This window comes from Pan paniscus, chromosome 7, assembly GCF_029289425.2.
Source record: "Pan paniscus chromosome 7, NHGRI_mPanPan1-v2.0_pri, whole genome shotgun sequence".
NCBI classification, from domain to species: domain Eukaryota; kingdom Metazoa; phylum Chordata; class Mammalia; order Primates; family Hominidae; genus Pan; species Pan paniscus.
Genome location: NC_073256.2, coordinates 148,687,821 through 148,708,707, shown reverse-complemented (window position 1 = coordinate 148,708,707; position 20,887 = coordinate 148,687,821). Strand labels below are relative to the sequence as shown.

General features: G+C 35.1%; 1 long non-coding RNA gene across 1 annotated transcript in view; it reads left to right on the top strand.

Annotated features, from left to right (window-relative positions):
• The window catches only part of LOC134731007 (uncharacterized), a 242,095-nt gene that overhangs the window by 152,787 nt on the left and 68,421 nt on the right, over positions 1–20,887 (top strand). The window contains exon 3 of the long non-coding RNA XR_010113032.1: positions 10,495–10,564. This is a non-coding gene — a long non-coding RNA (uncharacterized LOC134731007). The remainder of the gene's footprint in view (positions 1–10,494; positions 10,565–20,887) is intronic.

Below are 20,887 nucleotides of genomic sequence, written 5' to 3'. Positions count from 1 at the left end.
TCTCCCCTCACACCCAACACACACACACACACACACACACACACACACACACACTCTCTCTCTCTCTCTCCCCTTAAAAAAAAATTAGCCCCGTGAATTATAAGTGATAATTTTCATTTTCAAGGTCAGGAGGAAATAAAAAGATATTTGGGATCTAATTGAATTAATATGGCCCCAGGATATTTCTTAGACTTTTGTTTTTAATAAGAGATAGATGTCAGCATATTTTCTTGTGATTTTCTTTTTTCTTTGCAAATTAGAAGCATGTTATCTTGCTAATTAAGGAAACTGGTTAACTTAGTTTCAGTCTATTTAAGATTTTATTAAACACTGCTTTCATACATTTGGCTGTAGATAAAATAGGCTCGCTTCCTAACATTTACAAAACATGTTAAAATGTGTGCAGTCTTTTTGACTACATTCTCTCATTTAAAACTCACAATGCCCTTAAGAGGTAGGGATTTTTATTTCTATTCCATGAATAATGAAACAGACATGCAATGACTGACCTTGCATAATTAGTATGAGGCAGAGCATGGGTAAAACCTTCAGTGATGTTACCCATTTTGATTCCCAAACCCAGGCATGGTTTGATACCCTAACGCTAACCAACCATGCCTGGGATTGATTCCACTTTAAGTATTAGGGTGGTGCAAAAGTAATTGCCATTTCAGATTGTGGATTTTAAATCATTAAAATTAGGCTCCAACACATCTTTATTAATAAAAATAGGAACCACTACAATCAACACATTTTTGCCAATGAGAAATAAGTTTGTTTATTCCTGTAGCATAAAAAATCTGTGCTTCGGGATTTGATGAACTCTTGGAAAGCATTTTCTGCATCCTGATGGTTGTGGAAGTGTTTTCCCAGCAAAAAGTTGTTGAGATGCTTGAAGAAGTGGTAGTCAGTTGGTGAGAGGTCAGGTGAATATGGTGGGTGACGCAAAATTTCATAGCCCAATTCATTCAACTTTTGAAGTATTGATTGTGCAATGTGTCGTCAGACATTGTCATGGAGAAGAATTTGGGCCTTTCTGTTGACCAATGCCAGCTGCAGGCATTGCAGTTTTCAGTATATCTCATCAATTTACTGAGCATACTTCTCAGATGTAATGGTTTCACTGGGATTCAGAAAGCTGTAGTGGATAAAACCGGCAGCAGACCACCAAACAGTGACCATGACCTTTTTTTGGTGCAAGTTTTGCTTTGGGAAGTGCTTTGAAACTTCTTCCCAGTCCAGCCATAGAGGTGGTCATTGCCAGTTGTCATACATAAAATCCATTTTTTGTCACACATCACAATCTGATTGAAAAGTGGTTCATTGCTGTTATGTAGAATAAGAGAAGATGACACTTCAAATGATGATTTTTTTTAAATTTTTGCTCAGCTCATGTGCCACCCACTTATTGAGTTTTTTCATCTTTCTAATATGCTTCAAATGCCAAATGACTACAGAATGGTCGACGTTGAGTTCTTCAGCAACTTCTCATGTATTCATAAAAGGATCAGTCTAGATGATTGCTCTCAATTGGTCATTGTCAACTTCCAATGGCAGGTCATTATGCTCCTCATCTTCAAGGCTCTCATCTTCTTTGCAAAACTTCTTGAACTACCATTGCACTGTAGGTTTGTTAGCAGTTCCTGGGCCAAATGTGTTGTGTTGTTGATATTGTGAGTTGTCTCTGCTGCTTTATGACCCATTTTGAACTTGAATAAAAAAAAATCACTCAAATTTGCTTTTTGTCTAAAATCATTTCTATAGTCTAAAATAAATAGCAAGTAATAAGTCATTAGCAAAAAAAAAACCATAAAGTGAGAAATGCCCATTAAAATGCTGTATCACATAACCACATGTATTTAAGAATATATTCCAATATCAAATGGCAAATTTCAACAATGCAAAAACTACAATTACTTTTGCACTCTCCTAATACTTCCTAGATATGTGACTATGAGCAAGTTTCTTAACTTCTCTGAACTTGTAAAACAATGTCTCCCTTGGCAATTGTTGGAAGAGTTTAGGAAGACAATTCATGCTAGAAGGTGGAAGGTGCCTTACAAGTTAGTACGTTCCTTCTTGGTCTTCCCTGATTAACATCTTCTAGGTATTTTAGACATTTGGTTTTTTCTCTTATCAATGACTCCAATTAAGGTTAATCACTGGGTTTACAGAAAGTCATATGTGTGGAAATAAAGAATAATTATTGTGTAAGTTATCAAAAATGCCCATCACTCTAAGTTACATAAAGGTGCCTCTTAGATATTATGCTTTATTTTTCACCTAGGAACTGCAAAAAAAAAAAAGAAAAGAAAAGAAAAAGAAAAAGCACAATGAAAGGGCTGTCAGGGAGCAATGTGGGGGGTGGACATTAGGCACAGCTGGGCTTGATCACAGACTCATGGTATTTCATTTCTAAGTGGGAAATGACTGCAGAGTTGGCCAGTTGTTCTTCTTATCAGGTTTCATGAGACAAAGATGCAAAGGAATCATGATTTAGAACAATGCTTCCCTAAAATAATGGGTATCTTGTTGATATCATTTTGCTGTGTCCCAACCCAGATCTCATAGTGAATTGTAATTCCCACAATTCCCACATGTCGTGAAAGAGACCTAGTGGGAGGTAACTGAATCATGAGGTTGGGTCTCTCTAGTACTGTTCTCACAACAGTGAATATGTCTCATGAGATCTTATAGTTTCAATAAGAGGAGTTCCTCTGCACAAACTCTCACTGTTTGCCTGCTGCCATCCATGTAAGATGTGACTTGCTCTTCCTTGCCTTCCACCATGATTGTGAGGCCTCCTTAGCCACATGGAACTGTAAGTCCATTAAATCCTTTTTCCTGTATAAATTACCCAGTCTCAGGTACGTCTTTATCAGTAGCATGAAAACGGACTAATACACTTGTTAAAACTCAAATTCCTTTTCAGTAGGTCTAGGGTGCAACTTGAAAAGTCTGTGTTTTTAACAAGCTCCCAGGTGATGATGGTCTTGCTAATTCATGTACCACATTTTTAATAGCATGAGTTAGAACAAAAGTTAAAATCCCAGCTTTTTATTCACTGATTTTCTGGCCTTGGACAACTTAATTCAGTCACTGTGCCTCATGCTTCTCACTAATAAAGTGGAAAAATAGTAATACCTATCTCGAATTGTTAATACACATACATTTAATATATGTCTGGCTCATAATAAGTGTTCGGCTAAACTTTAGCTATAATTATTGGTATTATTACACTGTAGTACAAAGAACAGTCTTGTCGGAACCAGTATCAGGGTAAAGTGTTGGTGATATGGTTTGGCTGTGTCCTCACCCAAAATCTCATCTTCAGTTGTAAGCCCCATAACCCTGATAATCCCCAGAGTCAGGGGAGAGACCAGGTGGAAGTAATTGAATCACGGGTGTGGTCTTCCCCATGCTGTTCTCATTATAGTAAGTGAGTTCTCAGGAGATCTGATGGTTTTAAAAGTGTTTGGTAGTTCCTCCTGTTCATTCTCCCTCCAGCCACCTTGTGAAGATGCCTTGCTTCCCCTTCACCTTCTGCCATGATTATAAGTTTCCTGAGGCCTCCCAGCCATGCAGAATTGTGAGTCAATTAAACCTTTCTTTCTTTCTAAATTACCCAGTCTGGGGCAGTTCTTTATGGCAGTGTGAGAATAGGCAAATACAGTTGGTTGTTGGAAAAAAATAACCTGGGTTTGGAAAAACACTTTTTTCTAGTTTTTCATGTTGTGGTAAAATACACATAACATAAAATTTATCATCTTAACCATTTTTAAATGTACATTTCAGTAATCTTTGCTGAGAAGGTTTGAGTCTTTCACCATTGAGTATGATGTTAGTCATAGGATTTTCCTTATGGCTTCTATTATATTAAGGTAGTTTACTTCCATTTCTAAGTTGTTAAAAGGTTTTATCATGGAAGTTTGTTAACTTATATATAATTATAACATTTAATATATAATTATATTAATATAATGTATTAAACTTATATATACTATATTAAATATAATTATATATAAGTTAAAGATATATGTTTAATATATTAATATATAAATATTTTAATGTAAGTTAAATATATTAATATATTTAATATATTATAATTATATGATATATTACCATTTTATATTATATATGTGTTATATATATTACATATTTTATATATATATATATATATATATATATCACCATTGAGTATGATGTTAGTCATAGGATTTTCCTTATGGCTTCTATTATATTAAGGTGGTTTACTTCCATTTCTTATTTGTTAAAAGTTTTTATCATGGAAGTTTGTTAAATTTTGTCAAGTGTTTTTTCTATATCAACTGTTAGGATCATGTGTTTTCTTTTCCTGTATTCTGCCAATTTGGTGTATTACACTGACCAATTTTTACATATTTAACTATCCTTGCGTTATGGCAATAAATTCCATTTAGTCATGGTGTATAATCCTTTTAGTATGCTGATGAATTTGGTGTGTTAGTATTTTGTTGAAGATATTTGCATCAATTTTGATAAGGGATATTGGTCTATAGATTTTTTTTGTAGTGTTTTTATCTGGCTTTGGTATCAGAAAGTAATACTGGCCTCATAGAATAAGTCATATATAATTAAACATATATAACATATATTATATAATATAACATATGTATATATATTAGTATATCCATCCCTGCTCTCTTTTGGTTACTATGCTCATGGAATATACTTTTTCATCTTTTCACTTTTAATGTGTTTGTATTTTTGGATCTGAGGTGAGTCTCTTGTAGAAAGAAGAGAGTTAGGTCATGTGTTTTATTCATTCTCCCAATCTCTATGTTCTTATTGATTTAATTTGTTCTCATTTAAAGTAATCACTGATAAAGAGGATCTTTTATCATTTTACTATTTGTTTTCTAAATGTTTTATCACTTTTAGTGTCCCTCGTTGCATCACTGTCTTTTGTATTTAGTTGATTTCTTGTAGCAAAATGTTTAAGGTTATTTTTTCATTTCTTTTTGTGTATATGTTGTAGCTATTTTCTTTCTGATTACCATAGAAATTACATGTATCATCCTAAAGTTATAACTCTCTAACTTAAATTTATGCTATCTTAACTTCCATAACACTCAAAATCTCTGCTCTTTTACAGCTCCATTTCTGACCCTTTCAGTTGACGTCACAAAATTACATTTTTATATATTGTGTGCCCAGAAACATAAACTAATAATTTAAAAAATGTGTTAGTCTCTTAAGATATGTAGAAACCAAAAAATGAAGTTACAAACCAAAGTTACAATAATACTAGCTTTTAGATGAATGTTGTTTAAATTGTATTAGTCTCCTAAATCATGTAGAAAATGATAACTGGAGTTTACCAATCATTTTAACAGTAATACTAGCTCTTATAATTGCTTGTATAATTACCTTTATTGAGATCTTTATTTCTTTAGGTGGCTTTAAGTTATTTTTTAGTTTCCTTTCATTTCATCTTTCAGGACTCCTTTAAGCATTTCTTGCAAGGTAGGTCTAGTGGCAACTCTTGTTTATCTAGGAATGCCTTAATTTCTCCCTCACTTATAAAGGATAATTTTGCCACCACTTTGAGTATATTGGCCGACTGCCTTCTGGCCTCTGGAGTTTCTGATGAGAAATCTACAGATGATTTTATTGAGGATCCCTTGTATGTGACAAACTACTTCTCTCTTGCTGCTTTCAAGATTCTTTGTTTTGTGTTTTGAAAGTTTTGGCTATAATGTGTCTTGATGTGGGTTTCTTTAAGGTCATCCACATGGAATTTGTTGAACTTGAACTTCTTAGATGTTTATATTCATGTCTGTTATCAAATGTAGGAAGTTTTTTTTTTTTTAACCATTATTTAAAAAATATTTTATCTTCCTTTTTCTTATTCTGGGATTCCCACAACGTGTGTGTTAGTCTACTTGATGGTGTCCCATATGTCCCCTAGGCTCTGTTTACTTATCATCATCTTTTCTTTATCTTTTTATACTTCAGACTCAATAATTTCCATTATCATTTCATCAAGTGAGCTGATTATTTCATCTGCCTGCTCAAATCTACCTTTAAATTTCTTTAGCAAATTTTTCATTGTATTTACTGTAATTTTCATCTTAAAAATTTATTTTTTGTCTCTTTTTAGGTTTTCTATCTCTTTGTTGATATTTCTATTTTGTTCATACGTTATTTTGTTGACTTTCTTTATGTATTCCTTTAGTTCTGTAAGAATTTTTAAGACAATTTTTTCAACATTTGCGTCTAGTAGATCTACCATGAGGATTTTCCAGAGGTATACTTTCCTGGTTACTTTTGTACATTTTGATTTTTTTTTTTTTTGAAAACTGATCACCTGAATCTCATAGTATGAAAACTCTGAAAGTTAGATTCTTCCCCTTTCCTAGGATTTGCTGGATTTTGTAATTCTTCTCATTTTTTTTTTTTATTATTGTGGGCTTTGCCAATGATCAGTGTGAGGAGTAAACCTAAAGACTTTTCAGTACTTTTCTGAGCCTGAACCTTTCCCTGAGCATGCATAATCACTTCCTAATTTCTCCTCTATATGCAGTTGTTTCTTAATGTCCTAATTTTTAATGCCTAGTTCCCAAAAAGAGATAAAGAGAAAAATGAAGATGGGAAAGAGGTGCTGGCTCTTTTAATCCCTTGGAAGTAATTTTAATTGGAGCAGTAAAGGCAACAACAATGGCTGCCTGCCTCTGTATCTGCACCCCTGTGATCAGAAGCAGCAGTTAGCAATTTGAGCACAGATCTTGAACATTTGGAGAACAGGGCCCTCTTTGCCCACCCTGGCTCCTGCAATCTATCTGCAAGCTGCTCCAGAAATCTGTGCACAGCTGCCTGCCACCAGAATGGGGGTGGGTGGGGGATGCATAGCTGCCACTATGCTGAGTGGAAACTGAATAAAGCAAATACAACTTACTGTCCAAGGCTTCCCTTGGAAGTTACAAGCTTTCAATACACTACAAATTTCCCAAATAGTTATATCAGATGGATTCTGCCAGTGTGATTGTTGTCTTGGTGGAAAGAGAGATTCCTGTGCTTCCTACCGTACCATCTTCCTTTTGATCTTAACTTAAAAAAAGAAACCTAGAAGGGTGTGCCCACTTGTTTCAGTATTTCTAGATCCCACTTTTGTCAAGTTTAGCATGGTATATTAGTTATCTAGGGTGACCATATCAAAATATCACAAACTGGGTGTGGCTTAATCGAGAAAAATGTATTTTCTCACAGCTTTGGAAGCTGGAAGTCCATGAACAAAGTGTTGATAGATTTGGTTGATGGTGAGGGATTTATTCTAGGCCTGCATATGGCCTCCTTCTCGTTATCTTCTCACATTGTATTTCATCAGTGTGTAGGTGAAGAGAGGGAGGTCATTGTTATCTCTTTCTCTTCTTATAATGACATTGGTCATATTGGAGTTCAGCCCCATCCTTATTATCTCATTTAATTTTAATTACCTCTTTAAATGCTTTCCAAACACAGTCACATTAAAGGTTGGTGCTTCAACATATGAATTTGGTGGGGTGATGAGAAGGTGCACAGTTCAGTTTATAATAAATGGAAATAAAATTATTCATTTTCCAGTGTGTTTATAGTGATCAAATGCACAATGTGTATTTGTGTGACCGATAATCAGCTATCTTTCTTCTCCCATTAGTCACTGATGATGCATGAGGCTTAATCTGTAGTCCACCTACATGTTATCTATTAGCAGAGTCAGAGAAGAAAATAGTTACCATGCAACACTTCCCTAAAATCCTTAGCCCTCTGCCTCACAGAAGCTTTTGAAGATGTTCATTCTAGGTCTTCTACAGTTTTGCGAGAAAGCAACTTGGTTTACCTTATTTGAAGGTTAAATCTTGAGGTCTGTCAAAATTAAAAATGTACAAATCAATTTTCCAAGAATTTTTTCCACAAATTTACTCTACAGAGAAGTTTCATAAGAATAAAAAAGGTGAAGCTACAAGATGATTCAATGTTGCATTTTTAAGTTATATTTTATTTTATTTATATAAAATTGATGTTTTGGAGTGTTTTATAAATTGTGACACATCACAGATTCATATATCAACTAATAAAGGATACTAATACTAAAAAATAAATAAAATAAAATAATAAAATAACATGCAACTGGAGAAAAAGGATGTTGATCAAAACAGGAACAATAAACTAAATCATGGGGCATACAAGGCACTTAATACCAGGTGGCCATCAAAAAGTGAGATGCAAATATGAATGATTCTATGTATATGTGTGATGTACATAAGTAAGAGTGTGTGTGTTCTGAGAAATACACAAGAAAGTGAATGAGATGACTGCTGAAATGTGGGACTAAAAGGCATTGTTGTAAATCCTTTCCTTCTATTTTATTAATTGTTTCCATTTACAATTATAATAGGAAAATTTAATTTAAAAAGAAGAATAAATTGATTAAAACTTTCAAAAAGTACATTATTTTAAATCTAAGTGTTTGGGAGAGAATAAAACATCCAGTGTATAGTAGTTTTTAATTAAATGTTTAATTCTGAGATTATTATAGATTTACATGCAGTTGCAAGAAATAATACATGTTATAAAACTATAGTACAATATCACAATCAGGATATTGAAATTTATAGTCACTATAACAGAACAGTTCCACCACCACAATACTCTTGTGTTGCCTTTTATAGCTACTGTCACCTCCACCTGCCTCCCCCAATTTCTGAACCCTGGTGAACACCAATATGCTCTCCATTTCTATATTTGTCATTTTGAGACAACCATATAAGTGGATTTACACAGTTTCTGAACTTTTGGGACTGGCTTTTTTAACTTAGCATAAACCCCTGGAATCCATCAAAGTCATTGCATTAATAGTCTGTAATTTTTATTGCTAATTAGTATTCCACGGTATAGGTTTACCATAGTTTGTTCAACCATTCATTGTCGGAAAGACATCTGGATTGTTTCCAATTTTTGACTATTAAGAAAAAAATCTATGAACATTCATGGACAAGTTTTGTGTGAACACATTTTTAATTTCTCTGGGATAAATGCTCACAAATGCAGTTGTTGGGATGTATGGTAGTTGCACGGTTAGTTATATAAAAAACTACAGAAGTTATATAAGAAACTACAGAAATGTTTTCCAGAGTGGCTGTAACATTTGAGACTCCCACCGGTAGAGTATGAGTGATCCTATTTCTCCACACCCTTATCATCATTTGGTGTTGTCAATATTTTTTACTTTATTCTTATAGATGTAGAGTAATAACTCATTTTGGTTTCAGTTTACATGTGATTAATGGCTAACAATGTTGAAAATCTTTTCAAGTGCTTTTTTTGCTATCTGTGTATTGTCTTCAGTGAAATGCTTTTTCATGTCCTTTGCCCATGATTTAATTTGAATGCTCGTTTTTCTTTATCATTGAGTTTTGAGAATTTTTAATTTATTCTAGCTCTTAGTCCTTTGTTGGTTATTTGATTTGCAAATATATTCCCTTAAATTGTAGTTTGTCTTTCATTTCTTTGATATTGGCTTTTGCTAAAGAAAAATTTTTAATTTTGATGAAAACATTTTATTAATTTTTCTTTTTATCTATCATGCTTTTGGTCAAATCTGAGAACTCTTTGCCTAGTTATAGATACAAAAGATTTCTCTCATTTATTTTCTGTGAAGTTTTAAAATTTTGTTTTTACATTTAATTCCATGATAAATTTTGAGCTTATTTTTGTATAAATGGGATGTTCAAGAGTAGATTATTATTATTATGTGGATGCCCAATTGCCCCAGCACTATTTGTGAAGTGGCTGTGTTTCTTTCATTGAATTGCCTTTGCATGACTGTCAAAAATTAGTTGTGTATATTTGTGTGGATCTATTTCTAGGTTCTCTGTTCTCTTCCATTGGTCTTTGTGTCTGTTCCTCTGCCAAAACCACACAGTCTAATGCCTATAGCCATATAGTAGGTCTTAATATTCAGTAGAGTGATTCTTTCCACTTCAACCTTTTTTGTCAGGATGGTTTATAAGCTATCCTTAAGCATATGCCCTTCCGCATGAATTTTAGAGTAAGCATGTTTTTGTATACAATTGCACTAAACCTATGGATCAATTTGTGGAGAATTGACATCTTTACTATGTTTAGGTTTCTCAATTCATGACACAATAGCTCTTCATTTATTTAGGTCTTCTTTAATATATTTAACAACATCTTATAATTTTCAGCATAAACACTGTATATGTTTCAAGCTTATTCCTAAGTGTATCATTTCCTTTGGAGTGCTTGTAAATGGTATGATCGTTATAATTTTGCTTTCCACATTCATTGTTAGTATGCAAAAATGTAATTGATTTTGTTGTGTATCCAGTGTTTTTAATTAAATTAACCAATAAAAATATCTCTTACTTTACAGATTCAGATGTCCTCACTCCTCCAAAACAGGAAAACCTGAATTCTAACGGAATTGTCTTGAATTTGAATTTCATTTCACAGATAATGCAGTTGGAACAAGGAAAGCTTTGCATTGCAGTAAGAAGAAGGTGAACTTTGAAGTCCAAGAGATGTGAGTATGGATTCTAGCTGGCCACATACAAGATTTGTGGCCAGGAGGAGGTTAATTAAATTATCTGAGTCCCATTTCTATAATAATAATAAAAATGACAGTGATAAGAGCTATTACAATGAAGCATTTCATGTAAGACAGAACTTGTTTTAAGAGCTTTCCATTTTGCTTGTTTTGGTGTGTGCTTTGTTTTGTTTTGTATTAGCTTGTTGCTAATCCTTTTGGCAGAAAATCTAAGCCTGAATTTATATGAAACTGTTTATCATTTATCTTTATTTCACCTATTGTGAAAGTTTTTGCTGTAAAAATATCAATGCTTTTGATTACAAGGTGCTTTTTATTACAGGTAAACTTACCCTACTGTGGAACCAGGTAGTCTAACCTCAGCTCATTCTTAGTCACCATGCTCTAGGTATCCTTAGGCTACATGAACTACTGCACATGAAAAGTCTCGGATAGAGTCCTTGGGGGGCATCTTGAAGAAATATTTAACTTCTCCTGAAGCTTTTCAGGGTCTGCATTCTTGGATTTCGAGGTATAATAGAGGTAGAGAAGTCAGTGGTTCATCACTGTTGGCACAGACTTCCACATCTGCCATAAAGGGTATTATCACACATTTCTGGAGACCATTCATGGAAGATGGTGTGATGCCTCATTGTCTGCAGCCTGAGATTTCCCCAAAGGTGTAGCTGAGTGATCCCTGTGACACTCTTTGGTTTAATGATGCTTAGTCATTACCACTTTCATTACAACTCTAATAGACTAAATATCATATCACCATTTAACATCTTTCCTTCAGTTTTTCATTCTGTATGGAAGCTGAACAGGATATATTTGCCCCCAAGCCTGATTGAAGTAATACAAAGCTTTATCATTTAACTTGGATTAAACTACTTTAGAATGAGTCTGATTATAAAACCACTCTCAGCTCATTAATTTTTGTGGCCAAGATGAATGATATGTCATAATGCCACCAACAAAGCTGGACTGGTCAGCATTCATATGACACCAATGTCACATTCCCCATACACTGCAAGGGTCTAGACTCAATGCCAGCCAAACAAGAAGGTTGAGCCACAGAAGCCACTGAAGGGCAAAATAAGTTTTCAAAATATGTAAGATGTAAAAATACAAGTAAAGAATAAGGGAGTTGGAAGAAATCTAATTGATCATTCGACTTTCTAATCTTAAAAATATGGAAACCAAGACACAACAACAAAAAAAAGGGGATACACCCAAGGTCATATAAGTGATTTCTGGAAGGATCACAGGCAGTTACATAAGCCATGAACTCTGAAAGCCATCCAAAATTAATAATTTTTAAAGGCAGATTGCATACCGTTGTTAATTCCATTTTCTAAAAGATTCATCAGCTAGCTTAGTATTTCATCTATATTCATCTCAATTTCCTTAAACTACACACACTTGAAATAAATCAGGGCCAATATTGTATGCTTATCTAGAAAATACCTTGTGAAATTGCTCTTATTTAATATTGCTGCTCCCTTCCATTTTGTCCTGTCTATATTAATTTTCCTCTATGTATTTCAAGAGAGAAATCCATTTCTGTGTCACTAAGGAACCCACTATAATTATTCATGTAATTACATATTTATGTATAACTGCTTCCATATTCTAGTTAAATGGTTTTAAATGAGCAGAGAATGAAAAAAGTATACATGATTTTCTATTATACCAAGAACATATTTTGCCCTCAATATGTATATGTTAAATTTAACAAACCAATGACATGAATAAATATCTGTAGGGTTAAGGTCATAAAAAAATAGCATAGTTTAGTAAAAACCAACCTTTCAGGGCAGACTGTGCTTTGATAAAAAAGTGAGGCACAGAGCAAGAGAGAAACTTGTTTACCAAGCTTGAAATTAACTTCTTTTGAACTTTTTCACTCAGACAGTAAGTAGTTACTGAGTGCCATGTGTTAGGCTTTTTATTTGCCAAAGATACAGTGTAGAAATAAAAACAGAGATAGTTTCTGCCCTCAAATAGCTTAATGCCAAGTGGGAAAAATTATTAAACAAAAATCTCACAAAGAAATATACATGTGTATAGTTCTGTGTAAGAAAAGTCCTGGGTCTGGGAGAATCTACCAGGCTGTGATGAAATGGGGACCAGAAGCTAACTGGTTATGTGGTCTAAAAGCAAAACAGTGTCATTGAAGGTTTTTAACAGGGTTGTGCCATAATACTTAGTATTTTGTTTCGTTTTATTTTCTGTGTTCTTGTTTTTGTTTTGTTAACACAGATTATAGTAATCAATCATTTTAGTCTTTAAAGTTATAGCTAGGATGGTTGTGAGGTGGCCAGCCTTCACCATAAAGAAACACTGGAACCTGTGACTTATTAAGTACCCATTGCAAGACAACATAGCAATAGACAGTTTTTACCCTTGCATATTTAGGCTTATAAGAACAGATCAGTGGTACAATTTCTAGAAATGAAAATATTGTGTAGTGATTCACTCTTTCATGAATGAGAAATAAGGATTTGTTGTTGTCTTCATTTATTTGTGCTTCTGTAATAAAATATTTCAGACTGACTAATTGATAAACAATAGAAATTTATTACTTATGGTTCTGGATGCTAAGAAGACCAAGATCAAGGCACCAATAGGCATAGTGTCTGGTGAGGGCTTCTCTCTCTTTCTAAGATAATGCATTGTTGCTGCATCCTCCGGAGGGTATGAAGAATGTGTCCTCATGTGGTGGAAGGAACTGAAAGGCAAGAGCATGCTCCCTCTAACATACAGCCCTTATAAAATGATGCTAACCCCATTCATGAAGGTGAAACCCTCATGACATAATCACTTTCCAAAGGCCACACCTTTGGGTATTACATTTCAATATAAATTTTAGAGGGTCACACCTTCATGCCAAAGCCCTTGTTATAAGCTACGGAGATTATGGACTGCTTATTACTGTAGCACAGATGACTAATATATATGTGAAATATAAACTGTTTATCAGTGGCCGCTAATAATCTGTTTTCAAAGTAAAATGTGTAATCTGAAGAAAATTCCTTTGTCTGAAATATAGTTGTTAAGATTCAGTTCTTATTTATCCCTGATATTTTTATTACACAATTTTTTCCTGTATAATTTTTTGTTAAGCTATTCATTCTACCAATTCACGGGACATGTGATTAACAGTTGACGAATCTTTCAAATGTCTTCAATACTTCTAATATTTAGATATGAGTTTTTCTATTTCTAAAGTATTTAAGTTCATTATAGGGTAATTACAGACTTATTGTGGGAAAATACATTAATGTGTATATTAACCTTAGACGATCTGATATTATATCAATATTTAGTCTTTCTTTTCTACAATAGGAGTTTTTAATGAGATTTTCTCAAGCCATAATTTCTCTTTGTAATTTTCCCCCATATAATTCCTTTTTTTATTATTATACTTTAAGTTTTAGGGTACATGTGCACAATGTGCAGGTTAGTTACATATGTATACATGTGCCATGTTGGTGTGCTGCACCCATTAACTCGTCATTTAACATTAAGTATACCACCTAATGCTATCCCACCCCTCTCCCCCAACCTCACAACAGGACCTGGTGTGTGATGTTCCCCTTCCTGTGTCCATGTGTTCTCATTGTTCAATTCCCACCTATGAGTCAGAACATGCGGTGTTTGGTTTTTTTGTCCTTGTGATAGTATGCTGAGAATGATGGTTTCCAGCTTCATCCATGTCCCTACAAAAGACATGAACTCATAATTTTTTATGTCTGCATAGTATTCCATGGTGTATATGTGCCACATTTTCTTAATCCAGTCTATCATTGTTGGAAATTTGGCTTGGTTCCAAGTCTTTGCTATTGTGAATAGTGCCACAATAAACATACGTGTGCATGTGTCTTTATACCAGCATGATTTATAGTCCTTTCGGTATATACCCAGTAATGGGATGGCTGGGTCAAATGTTATTTCTAGTTCTAGATCCCTGAGGAATCACCACACTGACTTCCACAATGGTTAAACTAGTTTACAGTCCCACCAACAGTGTAAAAGTGTTCCTATTTCTCCACATCCTCTCCAGCACCTGTTGTTTCCTGACTTTTTAATGATTGCCATTCTAACTGGTGTGAGATGGTATCTCATTGTGGTTTTGATTTGCATTTCTCTGATGGCCAGTGATGATGAGCATTTTTTCATGTGTTTTTTGGCTGTATAAATGTCTTCTTTTGAGAAGTGTCTGTTCATATCCTTTGCCCACTTTTTGATGGGGTTGTTTGTTTTTTTCTTGTAAATTCATTTGAGTTCATTGTAGATTCTGGTTATTAGCCCTTTGTCAGATGAGTAGATTGCAAAAATTTTCTCCCATTCTGTAGGTTGCCTGTTCACTCTGATGGTAGTTTCTCTTGCTATGCAGAAGCTCTTTAGTTTAATTAGATCCCATTTGTCAATTTTGGCTTTTGTTGCCATTGCTTTTGGTGTTTTAGACATGAAGTCCTTGCCCATGCCTATGTCCTGAATGGTATTGCCTAGGTTTTCTTCTAGGGTTTTTATGGTTTTAGGTCTAACATTTAAGTCTTTAATCCATCTTGAATTAATTTTTGTATAAGGTGTAAGGAAGGGATCCAGTTTCAGCTTTCTACATATGGCTAGCCAGTTTTCCCATCACCATTTACTAAGTAGGGAATCCTTTCCCCATTGCTTGTTTTTGTCAGGTTTGTCAAAGATCAGATAGTTGTAGATATGTGGCATTATTTCTGAGGGCCCTGTTCTGTTCCATTGGTCTATATCTCTGTTTTGGTACAGTACCATGCTGTTTTGGTTACTGCAGCCTTGTAGTATAGTTTAAAGTCAGGTAGCATGATGCCTCCAGCTTTGCTCTTTTGGTTTAGGATTGACTTGGCAATGAGGGCTCTTTTTTGGTTCCATATAAACTTTAAAGTAGTTTTTTCCAATTCTGTGAAGAAAGTCATTGGTAGCTTGATGGGGATGGCATTGAATCTATAAATTACCTTGGGCAGCATGGCCATTTTCACGATATTGATTCTTCCTATCTATGAGCATGGAATGCTCTTCCATTTGTTTGTATCCTCTTTTATTTCCTTGAGCAGTGGTTTGTAGTTCTCCTTGAAGAGGTCCTTCATGTCCCTTCTAAGTTGGATTCCTAGGTATTTCATTCTCTTTGAAGCATTTGTGAATGGGAGTTCACTCATGATTTGGCTCTCCGTTTATCTGTTATTGGTGTATAAGAATGCTTGTGATTTTTGCACATTGATTTTGTATCCTGAGACTTTGCTGAAGTTGCATATTAGCTTAAGGAGATTTTTGGCTGAGACCATGGGGTTATCTAGATATACAATCATGTCATCTACAAAAAGGGACAATTTGATGACATTCAAATTCAGGAAATACAGAGAATGCCACAAAGATACTCCTCGAGAAGAGCAACTCCAAGACACATAATTGTCAGATTCACCAAAGTTGAAATGAAGGAAAAATGTTAAGGGCAGCCAGAGAGAAAGGTCGGGTTACCCACAAAGGGAAGCCCCTCAGACTAACAGCGGATCTCTCTGCAGAAACTCTACAAGCCAGAAGAGAGTGGTGGCCAATATTCAACATTCTTAAAGAAAAGAATTTTCAACCCAGAATTTCATATCCAGTCAAACTAAGCTTCATAAGTGGAGGAGAAATAAAATCCTTTACAGACAAGCCAATGATGAGAGATTTTGTCACCACCAGGCCTGCCCTAAAAGAGCTCCTGAAGGAAGCACTAAACATGGAAAGGAACAACCGGTACCAGCCACTGCAAAAACAGGCCAAACTGTAAAGACCATCGAGGCTAGGAAGAAACTGCATTAACTAATGAGCAAAATAACCAGCTAACATCATAATAACAAGATCAAATGCACACATAACAATATTAACCTTAAATGTAAATGGGCTAAATGCTCCAATTAAAAGACACAGACTGGCAAATTGGATAAAGAGTCAAGACCCATCAGTGTGCTGTGTTCAGGAAATCCATCTCACATGCACAGACACACATAGGCTCAAAATAAAGGGATGGAGGAAGATCTACCAAGCAAATAGAAAACAAAAAAAGGCAGGGATTGCAATCCTAGTCTCTGATAAAACAGACTTTAAACCAACAAAGATCAAAAGAGACAAAGAAGGCCATTACATAATGGTAAAGGGATCAATTCAACAAGAAGAGCTAACTATCCTAAATATATATGCACCCAATACAGGAGCACCCAGATTCATAAAGCAAGTCCTTAGAGACCTAGAAAGAGACAGACTCCCACACAATAATAATGGGAGACTTTAACACCCCACTGTCAACATTAGACAGATCAATGAGACAGAAAGTTAACAAGGATATCCAGGAATTGAACTCAGCTCTGCACCAAGCAGACCTAATAAACATCTACAGAACTCTCCACCCCAAATCAACAGAGTATACATTCTTCTCAGCACCACACCGCACTTATTCCAAAATTGACCACATGGTTGGAAGTAAAGCTCTCCTCAGCAAATGTAAAAGAACAGAAATTATAACAAACTGTCTCTCAGACCACAGTGCAATCAAACTAGAACTCAGAATTAAGAAACTCACTCAAAACCGCTCAACTACATGGAAACTGAACAACCTGCTCCTGAATGACTACTGGGTACATAACAAAGTAAAGGCAGAAATAAAGATGTTCTTTGAAACCAATGAGAAGAAAGACACAACATACCAGAATTTCTGGGACACATTCAAAGCAGTGTGTAGAGGGAAATTTATAGCACTAAATGCCCACAAGAGAAAGCAGGAAAGATTTAAAATTGACACCCTGACATCACAATTAAAAGAACTAGAGAAGCAAGAGCAAACACATTCAAAAGCTAGCAGAAGGCAAGAAATAACTAAGATAGAGCAGAACTGAAGGAAATAGAGACACAAAAAACCCTTCAAAAAATTAATGAATCCAGGAGCTGGTTTTTTGAAAAGATCAACAAAATTGATAGACCACTAGCAAGACTAATAAAGAAGAAAATAGAGAAGAATCAAATAGACACAATAAAAAATGATAAAGGGGATATCACCACCGATCCCACAAATACAAACTACCATCAGAGAATACTACAAACACCTCTACACAAATAAACTAGAAAATCTAGAAGAAATGGATAAATTCCTTGACATATACATCCTCCCAAGACTAAACCAGGAAGAAGTTGAATCTCTGAATAGACCAATAACAGGCTCTAAAATTGTGGCAATAATTAATAGCTTACCAACCAAAAAAAGTCCAGGACCAGATGGATTCACAGCTGAATTCTACCAGAGGTACAAGGAGGAGCTGGTACCATTCCTTCTGAAACTATTCCAATCAATAGAAAAACAGGGAATCCTCCCTAACTCATTTTATGAGGCCAGCATCATCCTGATACCAAAGGCTGGCAGAGACACAACAAACAAAGAGAATTTTAGACCAATATCCCTGATGAACATCGATGCAAAAATCCTCAATAAAATACTGGCAAACCGAATCCAGCAGCACATCAAAAGGCTTATCCACCATGATCAAGTGGGCTTCATCCCTGGGATGCAAGGCTGGTTCAACATACGCAAATCAATAAACGTAATCCAGCATATAAACAGAACCCGCGACAAAAACCATATGATTCTCTCAGATGCAGAAGAGGCCTTTGACAAAATTCAACAACTCTTCATGCTAAAAACTCTCAATAAATTAGGTATTGATGGGACGTATCTCAAAATTATAAGAGCTGTCTATGACAAACCCACAGCCAATATCATACTGAATGGGCAAAAACTGGAAGCAATCCCTTTGAAAACTGGCACAAGACAGGGATGCCCTCTCTCACCACTCCTATTCAACATAGTGTTGGAAGTTCTGGCCAAGGCAATCAGGCAGGAGAAGGAATTAAAGGGTATTCAATTAGGAAAATTTTCCCCATATAATTCCTAAACAATTTTTTTGGTAAATGCATTACTATGTATTCCTTTAAATCAGTTTTATTGTTATGAGAATTAAGTTTTATTAATAAATTTTTTATCTTGTTATAGCTGAAGTGTAGAAAATGAACTGGGTAATTATTCTTTACAAAGCTACTGCCTTGAATATTTTTTGTTGTTTCTAATAGTTTTCAGATGACCCGAGTTTTCCTATCACGTTGCCTATACATAATAATAATTTTGTATTATGCCTTCAAATAGGAGTAACTCTACTATACTTAATGTCATTAGAAGCAAATTCCCAGGGAATTTTGTCAAAAGTGGTAAACCAATTATCCTTGTCATTTCCATTTATTTATTTTTTTAAGAGATGGAGTCTCATGATGTTGCTCAGGCTAGAGTGCAGTGGTCCCATCATAGCTCACTGCAGCCTCAAACACCTCGATCAGCCTCTCAAATAGTTGGGATTACAAGCATGAGCCATGGTGTCTGACATTTTTTTTAAAGTTTGATAAGAATGTTAAAATAAAAAATTTTAAAATAAAAAATTTTTAAATTTTTTAATGATTATATGCTTATTTGTTTTATTAGAAATAGTTGTTGAATTTTCTCAAATCCTTTTTTAAAAATATTTATTAAGATAACATTTACATTTTGTGTAAGAACTATTTACATCAAATAATCCCAAACTCCATCATGCTGAAATGTTTAACAAGATTAATCTAAAACCTCTTAAAATGAGCTGATTGGAGCAGAACTTCATCTTAAACAGACTCTGGGAAAATTAGTAGCTTTCTTCCTTCTGTTTACCAACAATTTCTCCCTTCTCATTACCCAAATAGACACCCTGCTTGCTGTTTCTACTCTTAGATCCACTTCAAACAGGCATGACTGCCTTCATTGTGAGTGATTTCCCTTGATTATTCCAATTACTGCCTCATGGAAATAATTATATTAACATTTATGTTGGAATATTGTCCTCTTTTCCTATATATATATATATATATATATATATATATGTATTTTTTTTTTTTTCGAGATGGAGTCTCGGTTGGCTGCTCAGGCTGGAATGAGGTGGCGTGATCTCAGCTCACCACAACCTCTGCCTCCTGGGTTCAAGCGATTCTCCTGGCTCAGCCCCTAGAGTAGCTGGGACTACAGGCGTGCACCACCATGCCCGGCTAATTTTTGTATTTTCAGTAGAGACAAAGTTTCACTATGTTGGCCAGGCTGGTCTCAAACTCCTGACCTTGTGATCCACCCGCCTTTGCCTCCCAAAGTGCTGGGATTACAGGCGTGAGCCACCGCGCCCGGCCAACGTTGTTTTTTACTTCATTCAACATCCTCATTGTTTTCTTTCTTCTTCAAGACCAACCTTGTCCCCCAAGGAATGTAACGTCTTTCCTTTTTATCTTCCACCATTGCCTTGACCCTAGACCCATAATTTTAAATCTTTTTCCTTTGTTCACAAAGTATTACAATTTTAAAGTGCAATTATTTTGAAGCTGGAGGAAAAAAAAATGGCCTCTTTAAAATTAGAGGTCTAGATTTCTGGGGCCAATGCACTTACGTAGAAGGAGACATAAATAAATAAAGTGGCATTCCTATTGTCATGGTGCTTATGTCCTTGAGGGGAAAACAAACAAAAAGTATGGATCAGACGGTAAAAGGTGCAAAGAGAAAAACAAAGCAGAGGAAAGGACCATAGAGTGAAAAGGTGCTAGTGTTAGCCAAGATCTCTGTGAAGATAAACCATGCGGGTGCATAGCAAAAAAAAGCACACCGTGCAGTGGGAATAGATAATGCAAACACCCTAAGATAGGGTGTGCTTACTGTGTTTGAGGAACAGCAAGGTACTCCATAGCTGCGTCAGAGGGACAGTTGGAGGAGGCATAGGGGATAGGGCATGTGACTTGAGAGGTAGCAGGAATAAAGGAGACAATGGGTCATTTTAGCAATAGTTAGAGCTTTGATAGAGTGCAGTGTGCATTGGAGCATTTTGAGCAGAGGAGTGACTTAGGCTGCTCTGAGAAGCATAGACTACAGTGGAGCAAAAAGGAAATGCAGAAAACCCATTAAGAAGACTGTCGCAATAATCCAGGTGAGACATGATGGTGCTTAGACCCGAGCGGCAGCGACAGAGTTTAGATAAGTGATTGGATGCTGTGTGTATTATTTCAAAGTTACAGTTGTAAAATTTGCTCATGGACTGAATATGGGAAATAGAGAAATTAGAGGAACCGGTTACTCATAGTGTTTTACCTGAGCAAATGAAAGAAGAAGGTTTCCTTTTCTTGAATGGATAGGTATATAAAAAATAGATTTTTTTGGTGAGGGGTGGGGTGAAAAGAGTTTGTTTTACATATGTTAAG